Source organism: Physeter macrocephalus, chromosome 2 (genome assembly GCF_002837175.3).
Source record: "Physeter macrocephalus isolate SW-GA chromosome 2, ASM283717v5, whole genome shotgun sequence".
Lineage (NCBI taxonomy): Eukaryota > Metazoa > Chordata > Mammalia > Artiodactyla > Physeteridae > Physeter > Physeter macrocephalus.
The window spans coordinates 83,280,477-83,294,958 of NC_041215.1; the positions used below are offsets into that span (position 1 = coordinate 83,280,477).

The 14,482-nt window shown below is 43.1% G+C and overlaps 1 long non-coding RNA gene across 1 annotated transcript; it reads left to right on the forward strand.

Annotated features, from left to right (window-relative positions):
* The first annotated feature begins 1,472 nt into the window (after positions 1 to 1,472).
* On the forward strand, positions 1,473 to 14,023 carry LOC114484294 (uncharacterized). The gene is made up of 3 exons (XR_003676986.2): positions 1,473 to 1,606; positions 12,977 to 13,098; positions 13,331 to 14,023. It is a non-coding gene; the product is annotated as an uncharacterized lncRNA (long non-coding RNA).
* Positions 14,024 to 14,482: the final 459 nt, after the last annotated feature.

Genomic DNA, 14,482 nt, shown 5'->3' on the forward strand with positions numbered 1-14,482 from the left:
AGGTTTAGTGAAAAATTTTGAGAAGCATTTCTTTAGGTTAAAGAGTCTGTGTGTGCTCTCTCATCTCCTTTCACACTCGTATTTTCTTGTATATGGGATTTGGATTTTTCTTTTTTTTCTTTTTGGAGAGAGAGAGCAGTTTCAGTAGAGTTTCTCTCAATGGAACCCAGATGGAAGGAGTGAAAAGGTGGTGATAGTCAAGTGAAGGTCAGAGCCCCCGTCGTTCACTTGAGGAGACTTTCTCCACAAGGAAGGAGTTAAGGTGAAACTGTGACATGTCACAGGGTTCAGCATCTATTATTTTATGACAGGACGATATAAGAACGTTGTTAGTGAGGGTGGAAGTAGGTAATCCAAAAAGTGAGACTGGAGATTCAAGAGAAATTGTGTGTGGGAATGACTATCTTTCACAGCGAAGCAGGGTTTTTATCAGCACAGAGAACAGTGAAATGCCATCACAGTTGCCTCTGTGGGTACCAATATCTTCAATTTTTGAGGGCACCTCTCCCCCAACTCATCCAACCTGGACCCCTAGAGAGCCCACAAAGCACTCCAGCGCTGTTTCTCTAGTAGTTCCTGTTACAATCCGTGTTCTCTGGATTTTTTTCTCCTGAAGGTGGTGATGACAGAAATGTCTTGAGATACTTCCGACACTTCCCCAATCATCTCTTTACAGAAGAAACGTCTGTGCAAAATTACACCGTCTTTCCCAGCAAATTTGCCTTTAGATTAATCTGCCCTTGGGTATAGGCTGGGAACGGTTTAAGAGTAGAAGAGTTTAAGAGGCTGGGAAGGGTCGTAGTGAGGTGTGTCTCTGGGCCGGGGAAGTTTTTGCTCGGGAGCGTCAGGGCCGGCGGGGAGCAGGCACACACAGTCCCGTTTGTTTATTGATCAGCCTGAGCGACGGCCTGAGATAGGGGCCGGGCGGCGCCTCCAGGGAGGTGGCCGGGCTGCTGCTTCCTTCTGAATCCGCTCTCCCACGGTGCTGGGAGCGGCTGCGCTCCAGGCCCCGAGCGCTGAGACCATCTGGGGCCACCCCGTGCGGACCAGGGCTGGCCCACCTCCGCCGGCTGGAGCTAGGGCGAACGGGGTCGTTTTTATGGCGCTCAGGCCCGGGGATGTCCGGTCAGGGGCTCCACGGCTGTGATCTCTGGGCACCAGGGGTGTTCCCACGGGGGCCGGGCCGGGAGTGAGCCCAGGCAGTGAGACCCCGCGCCTCGGAGGCTCGGCGCGCCCAGCCCGCGGCTCTCCGGGCAGCGCGGCGAGGGTGTCCAGCCGGTCCCGCGCGCAGCTGGAGCTCCGACAGCCGCGGTTCTACTCCAGCCTAGCCAGCCAGCCAGAGGCAGCCGAGGGCGGGGAGCCCGGAGCACCGCCCCGCCAGCGCGCCCCGCCCGTGGGAGAGGAGGGGCTGCGGCGCCGCGGACCACTGGAGGCGCAGCACCGCCGTCACCGCAGCTGTCGGCGCCGGAGACAGCGGATCCACGCAGGCGGCGCCCGCGCCTCTCCGCTCCCCGGCCGGCCCGCGCGCCCTCCCGACTGCCGGGGCCGTCTGCAGCCTCCCGCCGCTGCCGCCGCAAGGTCGGCGGCGCCGCTGCTCGTCTTCCAGGTAGGTGTCCTAGCTGCGGAGGGGACCTCTGGAGCGGCACGACGGTGCCCGCACCCCGGCCCGGGGGCATTGTGCGCGGCCGGAGGGCCGAGGACCCTGAGGGACGCACGGCCGGGCAGCCCGGCTTGGGCCTCTGAGGCATCGAGCCCTCCGGGGGTTCCCCTGGCCAGAGAGCCCGGGGCGTAGGTGCCAGTCCCGCCCCGCGGCCGAGGTGGGAGGGGGCGTCTGGGTACCGGTCCGCGCTCGCCGCCCTCCCCTCCCCCTCGTTGTGGGGAATTCCGGCCGCCCGGCTCTAGTTCCTGCATCCCCCCAGCGCAGCCCCGCGCCCCGGCTGCTGGGATGGAAGCTGGGGCAGGGACAGGGACAGGGACTGATATAATTGTCTGCGGAGAACCCGACCGGCGCGCCCGCGCCCGCTCCAGCTAACGCCTACGCCGCACCTTTCAGGGAAGCTGGGGAGCGGAGAGAAGCGGCTGGGGAAGTTGTGCATTGGGTTTTATTGTGCGCGTGCACTGCGGACTGCCCTCTCGGGGCACCCCTGCCCACAAGCTGCTGGAGCCCCTGCAGCCTTTCCTGCAGCCTTCGTCCACACCCCCGGCCAGGGCCGAGCCTGCCTTCTCTGGTTCAGACCGGGACAGGGTTTTCATTGCAGTCAAGACGTGCTTTCCCTGCATCCAGCGGGAGCTGCCTGCAAAACGTGGGGCCGGGGATGCTGGGCGAGGAGGGGATGGAGGAAGCCGGGAAGAAGTAATGACACCAGCACATTTTTTAAAAAAGCCTCTGCTGTATACAGACACATCTGCATGACATCCTTAAAGCTGTTTTTGAAAGTTATGACCAGATACTGATTTTGTGGCAATCTGTTATATACCTGAAGGTAGCTTAAACAGAGACCTAAAGCTGGGGAAAGCATTACATAATGGACGTGAAGCAATTGACACGAAACTAAGTGAACCCACTGGGTTGCCAGATTATTTCTTCCTCCTGGATGCAAAGTCCTATAGGCTTTTTCTCTATAAGAATTTCCATTTTTAAATCGCTGGATTAGTTTTAGCAAACTGTGCTTTTTTCCCCCAAATAACAAAATAATTTTTCTTGACTATCTTTTCTTAAATTTAAAAATTGCATGCTAATGGATAGTTGTATATCATAGAGCTGATTAATATATGTGGTCTTTCTCCAGAGGTAAAAATTTTTAATATTCCTGCTCAATATCATTAACTTTGTTTTCCTCTTGGTTGTATTTTTTCTCCCTCCCTCCTCCCCTTTTTGTGTTTTGGAAGCATTTCTACAGTTTTAGGTACTGCGAGCTCACAATGTTGATATTCCTATCCAGTGCTACAGCATTGCAGATACAAAGACTAATAATAAATGAAACAGAAGACCTCACAGTAACTCAGTGAGCAGGGTTCCCAAGGTCGAAGGGAAGCTGCAGTGTAACCAGGCTATAATCACCTACAGAGAATATGCATAACCCTCCTTGGGTTATAAGGAAAACCCTGATGGGTGGAATATTATTCCTATTATTATTTTACCCCTGGATTTCGTGTGTTTCCCCCTAAAAATAATTTTTTTTCTCCAAGTAGAAACACAATATTTTGAAATTCTTTGCTTTTAGAAAGCCTAAAAATCCAGGGTTTGCTCATATTTTCAGTTTTCATGTTGATAACTCCATTTTACATTCAGCGGATGGATTCCTTTTGGGATATCTCAGTTTCAAATTATGATGGTTTATCAGATGTCTCTTGGTTATAATATAATGTGATATATTCTGTTAGACTTTTACAGGATCACTTAATATAAGTTTTCTTGTCCTTAGATGGCTTTAACTTTACGTTAGTTAACTTTATTCCAAGAAAAAAGATAAAGTCCTTTCAAGAAGAAATATTTATTTTTGGAGATCTGTAGCATCACTGCAGAAGTAGAATTGGGTTAATGCCTAAGTAGATAAAAGGTTTTTTTTTTTAATTAATGTATTTTTGGCTGCGTTGGGTCCTCGTTGCTCCGCGCGGGCTTTCTCTGGTTGCAACGAGCGGGGGTTATTCTTCTTTGCGGTGTACGGGTTTCTCATCGCGGTGGCTTCTCTTGTTGCAGCGCACGGGCTCTAGGCGCGCGGGCTTCAGTAATTGTGGCACGTGGGCTCAGTAGTTGTGGCTCGCGGGCTCTAGAGCGCAGGCTCAGTAGTTGTGGTGCACGGGCTTAGTTGCTCGGTGGTATGTGGGATCCTCGCGGACCAGGGATCCAACCCGTGTCCCCTGCATTGGCAGGCGGATTCTTAACCACTGCGCCACCAGGGAAGTCCTAGATAAAAGTTTTATGTGACATTATTCATAAAACTGTTGGACTAGGGAGAAGGTATAATTTTTATTAAAATGCCTTGGTTAAGTAACATGCAGTAATCATTTAATGGATACTTACTTATTGAGCACCTGTCTGTTTAGGACATTGGTCTAGGCATGTGGGAGATACAAATAAGAATGAAAAGATGCCCCTCTGTCCTCAAGAGTTTGTTGTCTTGTTTGGAAGGATAAGGCATGAATTCTCAAAATAGGGACTTTTTTTTTTTTTTTTTACTTCAAAGGTTAAGTAAAAATTCTAATCCTTTTTTTTTTTTCCCGTACGCGGGCCTCTCACTGTTGTGGCCTCTCCCGTTGCGGAGCGCAGGCCCAGTGGCCGTGGCTCACGGGCCCAGCAGCAACGCGGCACGTGGGATCTTCTCGGACCAGGGCACAAACCCGTGTCCCCTGCATTGGCAGGCGGACTCTCAACCACTGCGCCACCAGGGAAGCCCTACTTTTTTAAAGTTTGTTTTTAATTTTGAAAAAAAGGTCTCATGTATATCTGTTGATGTCTGAGACTTTTTTTTTCCCACTCAGCGTTATGTCATTAAGATTCATCCGTGTTGTATGCAGCTGTAGTTCACTGACTTCTCTTCTGTACAATATTCCATCATTTGTCTGTAACACAATATGTTTCCCTGCTCTCTTACCAATGGCCATTTTTTTTTTTTCATTTTTAAGAAGATTGCAAAGAGTGATGCTTTGATCATTCATGTTTCCTGGGGCACATGGGCAAGTGTTTCTCTTGGGTAAATACCAAGGTATAGAATTGTTGATTGTGTAGGATGTGTGAATATGCAACTGATAGATATTGCCAAATTATTTTCTAAAATTGTACTAATTTACACAAGCCAGGGAAACAAGCAAACACGAATAATCAAATACAAACAAGCATAAGTGTGTGCGTGTGTGTGTCTGTGTGTCGGATTGCCTTCCCTTGGCATAGTGATCTGGAGAACACATTGCTGGTAATTCCAAAAGCAGTTGAATGACAATGTGGCAGCATCTTTAATACAAAAAAAAAAAAAAAGACCTCCCCAGGAAAAAAGCTTGTTGCTTACCAATAAAGTCAGAAGTTATCAAAAAAGCTCATAAGAAAGTAAAGGACTCTTTTTATTATTATTATTAATAATAATAAAGCCTCTGTTATTCAAGCATTATTATCCACATCCCTTGCTTCAGCTATACATTCCTTACATCCCCTGAATAGATGTGTGTTTATATGATTTGAAATCCAGAGTGAACTTAGTAGTTTTGATCAAGAAAATGAACTAAAATTAATTTTAGGGGTAACTGACATGATGTCCATCTCAGTTACTGAACTTAGTAGTCTGCCTTTCTAGTGTGGTTCTGAGTTTCCATGAACTTTGGAGGCAGTTCTACATCCATCCATTCGATCACCAACCCCCTGGCTGGTCACTTCTGTGGGTCTCATGTGGCGGTGACACGGGCACATTGAGTGTCATTCTTCTTCATTCAGCCAGCGTTTATTAAATACCTAGTATGTGTCAAGCACCATATTAGGTGCTGGGTCATAAACATGTCTGCCCTCAAGGATCTACCCAAAACAGACTCTACCAAAAACAAATCACTGTTGAATATGTATACGTGTGTGTGGGGTGGATCTAGCTTTGGTTTTAGAATTTGCATGAAGTATCTATTTTTTCTTTTGTTCCCTAAACTTTTTCCAGATTTATGTTTAGACCTCCTTGAGTTGGGAGTGCTTAAATATAGTTTTATTTTATTGGCTTTTGAAAAGCAGAAGCTTTAAAAGGACTTACTCATGGTAAGTCCTTTTGTCATGTTATCAAATAGGAGAAAGACAGAGGTCAGGGAAGAGATATCTGGATGGGTGAAATCAGATTTGTTGGGAATGGACCATGACTTAGTGTCAAATTGAATTTTAAAGGGAAAAATAGCAAATAGACAAAGATGAATGGTTATTAAGAGATCCAACTTGGGTATTACAGGGAACTGAGTATATTGAGTCATGATGGTCTCAAGATGAAGTTCCTGGTGGGTTATTTGAGCCCATTTTCTTGAAAGTTTGTATTCACTTACTTTGTGTATGTATTAATGTAGTTTTTATATTAAAATACATCATAATGCAAATGTTAAATATCTGTAAAAGGATTATGTTAATAGAGTGGTGAATTATGGGAAGCAGAAACGTCCAAGGACTCTTTCTTACAGTGGTTTGGCAGGTTACTTGAAAGTAAAAACTACCCTGTGTGAGGGAATTCCATCTGCTGGGGCCAGTGTCTCAGAAAATCTATATAGTAAGCTGACAAAAGGTAGAGCTTGAAAGGAGGTCACTCCAAGTAGTCTGATAGCCAGGACTATCTAAGGGATAACTGGGTTAGAGGGAGCATTAAGTATGTAACTTCACTCTTAAAATAAGCTTAAGTAAGTAAATAAATAAATAAGCTTAAGTACATAACAGTTAGTTTAAATAGGTAAAAAACATTTAAGTAAAATATTGCCAGAGTATCATTTAATATGTTTCACCGATGTTACGAGACTGAGTACAAAGAATTCATGATTAATACACAAAAGTTATCTTCTCCTTAGAGATGATGGATTATATGTTTTTCTGTTCAAGAAAAGCTAGATGTCAGTTTGTAAAATATATGAAGAAAGTACCCAGACACTGGAGATACTTATATTTGCTTGATGTGCTGATGCTTGAATAACCTTTATGTTAGATTCATGAGGTGTTAGAGGTGAAAGGACTTTAAAAAATTTTTTATTCCAATTCCAACCTCTCCCATTTCCCAGGTGGAAAAACTGAGGCCCAGAGACTTGCCCAGTGAGGTGCTAGCACCATTAGCAGATAATGTGTCAAATAATTTACTTCTTCTGGTGGTAACAGGAAATAAAGCTCTTATCTAAATTATGAGTAGGTGAATAAGAAGATGAACCAATAGCAACCTCTGCAGTGGATTTTAAGCTTCCTTTCTGTCATTCTCTTTGAGTGGTTGGTGTAGGAAGTGAAATCAAGCATATCTTTTAAAATTTTCTTAGATTTTTAGAGAGAAGGCTTTGTTTATGAGGGTATGATGAGAGGAATAAACACTACAAATATGATTGTTTAAAATTTTTTCATGTTTGCTATTTTGATACCCATAGCTTTGTCTTTTAACTCAATGGATGGGAAAGGATAGAGAAAATTAAATTATCCTGTGCTTCTTTTCCTTTGTCATTCTCTTTCCATAAGCTAATATGAGACAAAATCGAAGTGTAGAGGGAATTGAGTCAGGAATAGAACATCAACTTTTATTTTTTTTATCTTGCATCTTATTGAGGCAATTCTCACTGTAGCTCTTGAGACAGACCTATCCACCTTTTGAAAAGAGTGTGGAAGTAGAAGGGAGAACACAGCAGTATATTTTCAGAATCTTTTTTTCAAAAGTCAAATCTAAAATAAACCTGGCCTCAATTTCCAGCAATAGCTTTATTTCACAGCTCCTAAACCAGTGCTTAAGTTTTACCATAAATTTGAAGAAGTTACCTTTATGTTTTTTATACATAATACAGTGTTGCTACAAGTAACATACTGTGATCAACTACTAAAGTTTAAAGAATAAAGTATCTAAAAGAAACTTAACAATTAAAAATTTTTTTGTTACATGTCATTTCTGTAGATAAAGTGGAAAGTCTGATTCTATTTTAAATTAAGATAACATTTTTGCTTTCTGTTTGACTGTAGCAGCTAGACAAGCTTTTGCATATTCGCACCCCATCAGGCAACAATCTGAACAGTTTTTGTTGTATAATTTCCCTAGAATAGAAAAAGTAGCACAATTTGAATGGCATGTTGATTATGAAAAGACATTAATGAAATTCTTTTTGATCTCAATAAACCTCCAGTTGAAGCAAGAACTATAAAAAGAGTGTGATCTCCAAGGTAGGCCAAGCGAATGTAGGATCCATGTGAAACTTCAGGAAGATAGCAAGGGAAAGGAAGAGATCAAAATCCACAGGAGCTCAGAATGATGGAACAGGAAGGTCAGGGAAGGAAGTAGATGGATATTATATCCCAGCTTGTCTTCCAGTTTTATTTCAAAAAGGGCCAACAGAGGAAATAGAAGTGTGAATCTAAAGGCTTATGGAGATCAGATATAGAAGATGTCTATTTCTACACTTACAAAAACCTTTTAAACATCTTAAAGAATACAGAAGGCATAAGATAAAAGATTGATAAATTAAACTTCATTTAAGAAAAGATAGTATGTGTAACAGGCAGGAGATAAACATCATCACACCAGGAAGAAACTATTTATAACACGTTGTAGACTACTGGTAACTTCTTAATATCCAAAGAACTCCTATGTATCAATGAGAAAAAATGACTGCTAATCTAATAGAAAAAGGGGCAGAGGAAATGAACAGACAGTTCACAGAAAAGGAATTATTAGTGGCACTTACAAATATGAAATTATGCTCAACTCATAAGAGAAATGCAGTTTTAAACTATTTAACCTGTTAAATTGGCAAAGATCTTAACGTTTGTTAATTCCTTGGGGTGGCAAGGCTGTGGGGAAACTGACAGGCTCATACATTGTTGGTAGGGGTACAAAAGGGCACAGCATCTATGGATAGCAATTTGGCAATATTGCCAAAATTAAAAATCCACCTGCCTTTTCATGCCAGAAAATCTGAGAAATTTTGCCACAGATATATTTGTACATCGCAAAATGAGTTTGCATCAAGACATCCACCATGGCATTGTCTGTAATGACAAAGATTTAGAGAGAGCTAAAGATCCATCAGTATGGGATTGGTTAAATAAGGAGCAGAAACAAAACTAGGTAGCTGTTAAAAAGAATGAGATCATTCAATATTTGCTGATGTGGCATGATCTTTCAGATGTAAGAAGGGAACAGATCAAGGTGCAGAGAAGTAGGTGGCCATTGATGTTAAATATGAGTTTATAAATATGTTTATGCTTGTGACTGTGGAGACTGTCTCTTGAAGGTGACCCAATAAACTGGTAACAGTGACTGGCTCTGGGGAAGAGAGCTGGGTTTTTGGGGTGAGAATGGGAAGGACACTTACTTAGCACACTAATCTAGTACACCTTTTACTACTATTTGAATTCTTAAATATCTGAACATATTATGTATTCAAACCAATATAATTTTAAAATTTCTTGAGGATCACTTGTATTGATCAAGAATGTTGAGTAGTTGTAACCAGTAGCATTCCTTTGCAACTTTCGGTCCCATTCTGTGTTGATATAAGAATGTGGTAGTTGCCATAAAGACTCACCCCCACTACTACCCTGACAGGCTAAAGTTCAAAGAGGAGGGAAACTGGAAGCGGTTGCCCTTTGGGACAGAGTTGGCACACCTTGCTTCTCTGTAGTTGCCCTGCCTTTGCCACTGTGCCCCCAGCTAACTGGTTTTACTGGAAGGGAGACTCAAGGGAGTTGATTAGGACCAGGGTACAGATGAGAGTTCAGGGAGAACAGACATCGAAGAAGGTGGTGGCAGAAGCCTGAGGCTGGGAGAGCACAGAGAGCGAGATGGTAGTAATTGCTACCCCGACTCCAATAGAGGCAGCTTACGGTGCTAAAATAGAGAGAAATGTTATTTTATGGGCCACGGTCTTGAGGTCCTCTGCTGCCCCTGAGGTTTGGTATGGTGTCTAGGAATCTGCCTGTTCTGGGAATCACTATCTCTTTCACCCTCCTTGTTTTATAGCCAAGATGATCCCCTTCATCCCTTGAAATAACCATTCCATAGAGTATTTTTCTAATTAGTTCTGAAACCATTTATGATATTCTGCTCTTAAACACATAGATTCATAGAGTGGTTGTTTCATCATGCCTTTGCCCTCCTAGAGCCCACAAAAGGATATCTAATACTAAGCTACAGAATAGTAAGAAGGAGAAAGCTGAGAAAACAACTGAACGGTTAGTGGGTCATAGCTTTGGGAAGAGTAATTATGTGCTGATATGAATGAATGAATGAATGATATGATATATGATATGATATGTCATCGCTGATATGATATGATATGAATTTAAAAAGCAATAATATGAATAGTTATGAGTTATACTGAAGAAAAGGAAAAACTTGGTAACAATCAGAGGTATTGTACTGCAAAATAATTTTCCTAAAAAGAAATAAAAGTAGTTTAATTATCATCATTAATACATATTTATGCAAAGTTAATAGACATGGCCTTCATTTGGAATTGGTCACTTTAAATCAGGAAGGACACTCACCAGTTATACAGTGGGGAAATGTTACATCAGTCTCTTTCTTTTAACCTCTAGACATGAAGTTAGGATTCAGTATGTATCCTAATAAATGAATCAAGTAAATAATATATTCCTTTTCTCTGTGGAAGCTCTGATACTATAGTAGCTATGTTTTTTTTTTCTTGTGAAATTTTTAATTTTAATTTTAAATGATACAGAAAGTGAAATATATTATGTGGGTGCCTAATAGCCCTGTTAATTACCAGTAAAGCCATTTCTTCAAAGTGTCCTGACAAGGCATTTGCCCGATTTTCCACTGATGATTTCTCAGCATCCCAGCTTCAGGCAAGTCCGATGGGCAGTCAGTAGGTGAAAGGCACAAACCGACAAGGTGACCTGGATTTTGATTTCCAAAGATCTCCATTCTCTAAACTTGAGCATTGTCAGGATACCCACACTACCTGTAATACTAAAATGTGCCCATTTTACATATTTAGCTTTTATAAAGACACAAACTATTCATCATAAGCCAAAATGAGTAAACTTCTTGGAAACAAAGTGCTTACATAAACATGATAAAAGTAAATAATTCTTCCATTACTCTAGGATTTTTTAGGTCCCATTTGGTCAATTACCTCTTCAGGGACATCAAGCTATATGTGGTGCCCTGACAGAGTTCATCAGCCTCACTCACAGAAGCAAGGGATCTGAGAATTGTCTTGTTCTGACTCATACTTGAGAGAGAGAACATAGGAGGAGTGAAACACTAGAGCAGTATTTGGCTACCCAGGGATGGCCTGCCACCCAGTCCCTGGGGTGCTTGTGGATAAACCACAGGAGTAGCTATGTTCTTTTTAAGTTTGTTTAGAAACTAGGAGGAATAAGCAGCAGTCTCATAGTGGCATACCATGGGAAGCTTTGGGTGTCAAAGCGGGATGATTTGAAGAGCAAAGAATGATAGAGGTGGATGGGGAGAGGTCAGAGGAGCTCTTTATCACAGAAGAGGAAGCACTGGCAGGCTCTGTGGGTCGTGTGTGCCAGTATCTAGAAGACCCTTTCCATAACTTTCCAGGGCTGTTGAAATTTCAGGATGCATTTCATCCTTAATCGGTGTACCTAATGTGTCTTAATTCCTAATGGAATTTTAGGGGTAGGTTTAATCTGACATGAATGAACATGTATATTTCTTTAAGAGATTCAGTAGCATATGTTAAATACATGTGAACATGGTATGGTGCTCAACTGCTTCTTCTTGCCAGGCATTCAGCTTCTTTTTTTTCACTATATCCCTCTTTGAAAATAGCTTGCTATCTTGTGGTGCTTTTTATCACAGTACACACTTTGGAGAAGCAGTATATTTTTGACAGGAAGAGCTCTGGAGCAGGTATCACGGATACCCAGGTTCTGTTTCCAGCTTCTGCACTCGTTACGCACCTGTCGCTGGGCCAGTAACCTCCGGGAGCCTCATCTGAGGGCAAATCGGTGGTTGTTGGAGTGACCACATTTCCAATTAGCGTATGAAAACACTTAGAGAACTATTAAGTCCTATGAAAGTGCAATTATTAATCAGTACCTTAAATTCCCATTTACCTAGAATCCAGATAACCAGAAACCCAAAATAACTACATTTTTTCTGTAGACTTGTCCAGTGACAACTGATTTAATGCTAAACTGCCCAGTGGCACTATAAACTCAGAAGTTACTTGGAAATCAGATACCAATTACAATTACATTCAGTAGTTTTGTTTGTTTTTTAAGTGGTCAGCAGTCTGGTTCTTTGAAAATTAGTTGATTATAAAATCAAAGTAGAAAAATCCCAATTTCTGACCAATTTGGGGGAAAGCAGGCATCAGTCACGAAGGTCAGTCCACCTCTGGCTCCTTCCGAGGATGCTGCCCTTCCCCCACTCCACCAGCGGCTTTTTGTCCCCTCGCAGCCTCAGTTGCCCTTTCCACGCCCGGGGCTCTCTCTCCCCTTACGTCATGCCAGCTACCTCTTAACTTATTTTTCCTGAAACCCCTTGGCAGTCACTATTCCCTGCAGCCCTGCGGCTTCTCCATTCCCCCTGTTCCACTGTTCGACTTCCTTTGGTTGCCTCCTTGTATGTTTTGCTTTCCCAAGCGGAAGGGGGCTCCTTTTTTTTAGGACCAGGTCTCGTTACCATTCCTTTCTGTCTTTTTTTTTTTTTTTTTTTTTTTTTTGCGGTACGCTGGCCTCTCACTGTTGTGGCCTCTCCCGTTGCGGAGCACAGGCTCCGGGCGCGCAGGCTCACGGCCATGGCTCACGGGCCCAGCCGCTCGGCGGCATGTGGGATCTTCCCGGACCGGGGCACGAACCCGTGTCCTCTGCATCGGCAGGCGGACTCGCAACCACTGCGCCACCAGGGAAGCCCTCCTTTCTGTCTTTCAAGCTCCTTAGATGTCCACTCTCTGGGACATTAGGTTGCTTCCCTCTGAGCACGCTTCCCTGCTCTGCGACTCTTCATTTTTCTGACATCATCAGTAAAAGAAGTGTTTCCCAAAAGTGACACCTCCGCTAAACATGAACACCCCCCTCCTCTTAATTTTAAACCTTTAAAAAAAAATAGAAGTCTCTCTAGCATGTTTTATATGCTTCAGATAAAAAAAATTGCACATAGAGAATGCAACAACAGAGCCTGTTACAAAGTGACGCTAGTAGCTCTAGACTAAGAGTGTCCATTTTTGTTCATGTCTGTAATACAGAGGACTTTGGCTGTGGGGCAGCACGAATTGCTCCTTTACCAAATAATCCTAGAATTCTTCTCCTTTGACTTTTAACTGACTTTTTTTTTTCCCCCCGAAGATTTTTTTTGCTTTCTCCTTCCATTAGCAGTCAGCCTTCTGACACCTGTGCATGCTGCCCTTCCACAAGATGACATACAGGAAGTACTGAAATAATTCTTCTTCAGCCACATCTTTGAAGTAGTAAGTAAGGAATACGTCTTACCCCTCATTTTTCTGAAGCTGTTTTTCTTTAGCTCAGAGGTTCATTTTCCAGATAGTACGTGATAGTTAAGATGGTATGAAGTCTCTCTCAGTGCTAGATAGATCTGGTATTAGACTTTGTTATTAGATTATGGGAGGGTTTATAGTTTCTCTGAATATTGGCAATGAATTATCATTCTGACATTCTCTAATCCTATCATGTTTCTAACAGGATCATTAATTTATTTGACAAAATATTTGTGCTTAGAAGTCAGAAAAGGACCCTGCTCTCCTGGAACTGACATGATAATGAAGGGAGACAGTCAGTAAAAGTACATTGCTCTTTTAAATTCTATTGAGAACTATAAGGACAATAAAAGTGACTGATGGGGGCTTCCCTGGTGGTGCAGTGGTTGAGAATCTGCCTGCCGATGCAAGGGACACGGGCTCGAGCCCTGGTCTGCGAAGATCCCACATGCCGCGGAGCAACTGGGCCCGTGAGCCACAACTACTGAGCCTGCGCATCTGGAGCCTGTGCTCCACAAAAAGAGAGGTCACGACAGTGAGAGGCCCGTGCACTGCAATGAAGAGTGGCCCCCGCTCACCGCAATTGGAGAAAGCCCTCGCACAGAAACGAAGACCCAACACAGCTAAAAATAAATAAATAAATAAATAATTTTTTTAAAAAAAGTGATTGATGGGGCAAGAGCAGTTGTTGTTGGTGGTGGGTGTATTACTTTCCTAGGGCTGCCATAACAGAGTACCATGAACTGGGCGGCTTAAAACAATAGAGACACATTCTCTCAGCGCTGGAGGCTAGAAGTCCAAAATCAAGATGGATCCTTCCTTGCCCCTTCCACCTTCTGGCAGCCCCAGGAATTTCTTCGCTTGTGTTTACACTTAAAGCTTTTAAGCCTCCTTCTTCACATGGCCTTCTTCCCTGTGTCTCTGTCTCTATCTCTCCTTTATATAAGGACACCAGTCATAACGGATTAAGGGCCACCCCTACACCAGTATGACCTCATCTTAACTAACTACATTGCAACAACCCTGTTTCCATTTAAGGTCACAGTCTTAGGTATTGGGGGTTAGGACTTCAACATATCTTTTTTGGGAACATGATTCAGCCCATTACAGTGGGCTTCTTTGGGTGGACTGACCAGGCAAGGCCTTGCTAGGTAAAGACATTTGAGCTGAGCCTGAATGATGGGAAGGGGCAGATTGTGGAAAAAGTCTGGGAGCAGATCCTTTCCCAGCAGAGGGACCAGCAAGTGCAAGGACCTGGAAAGTGAGCCTGTTGGAGTGGAACATATGTACATTAGGTTTTACACTCTTAAAAGGGGCAAATATATGTCTGTTTCAGGCAGGTTACTTTTAAGACAAA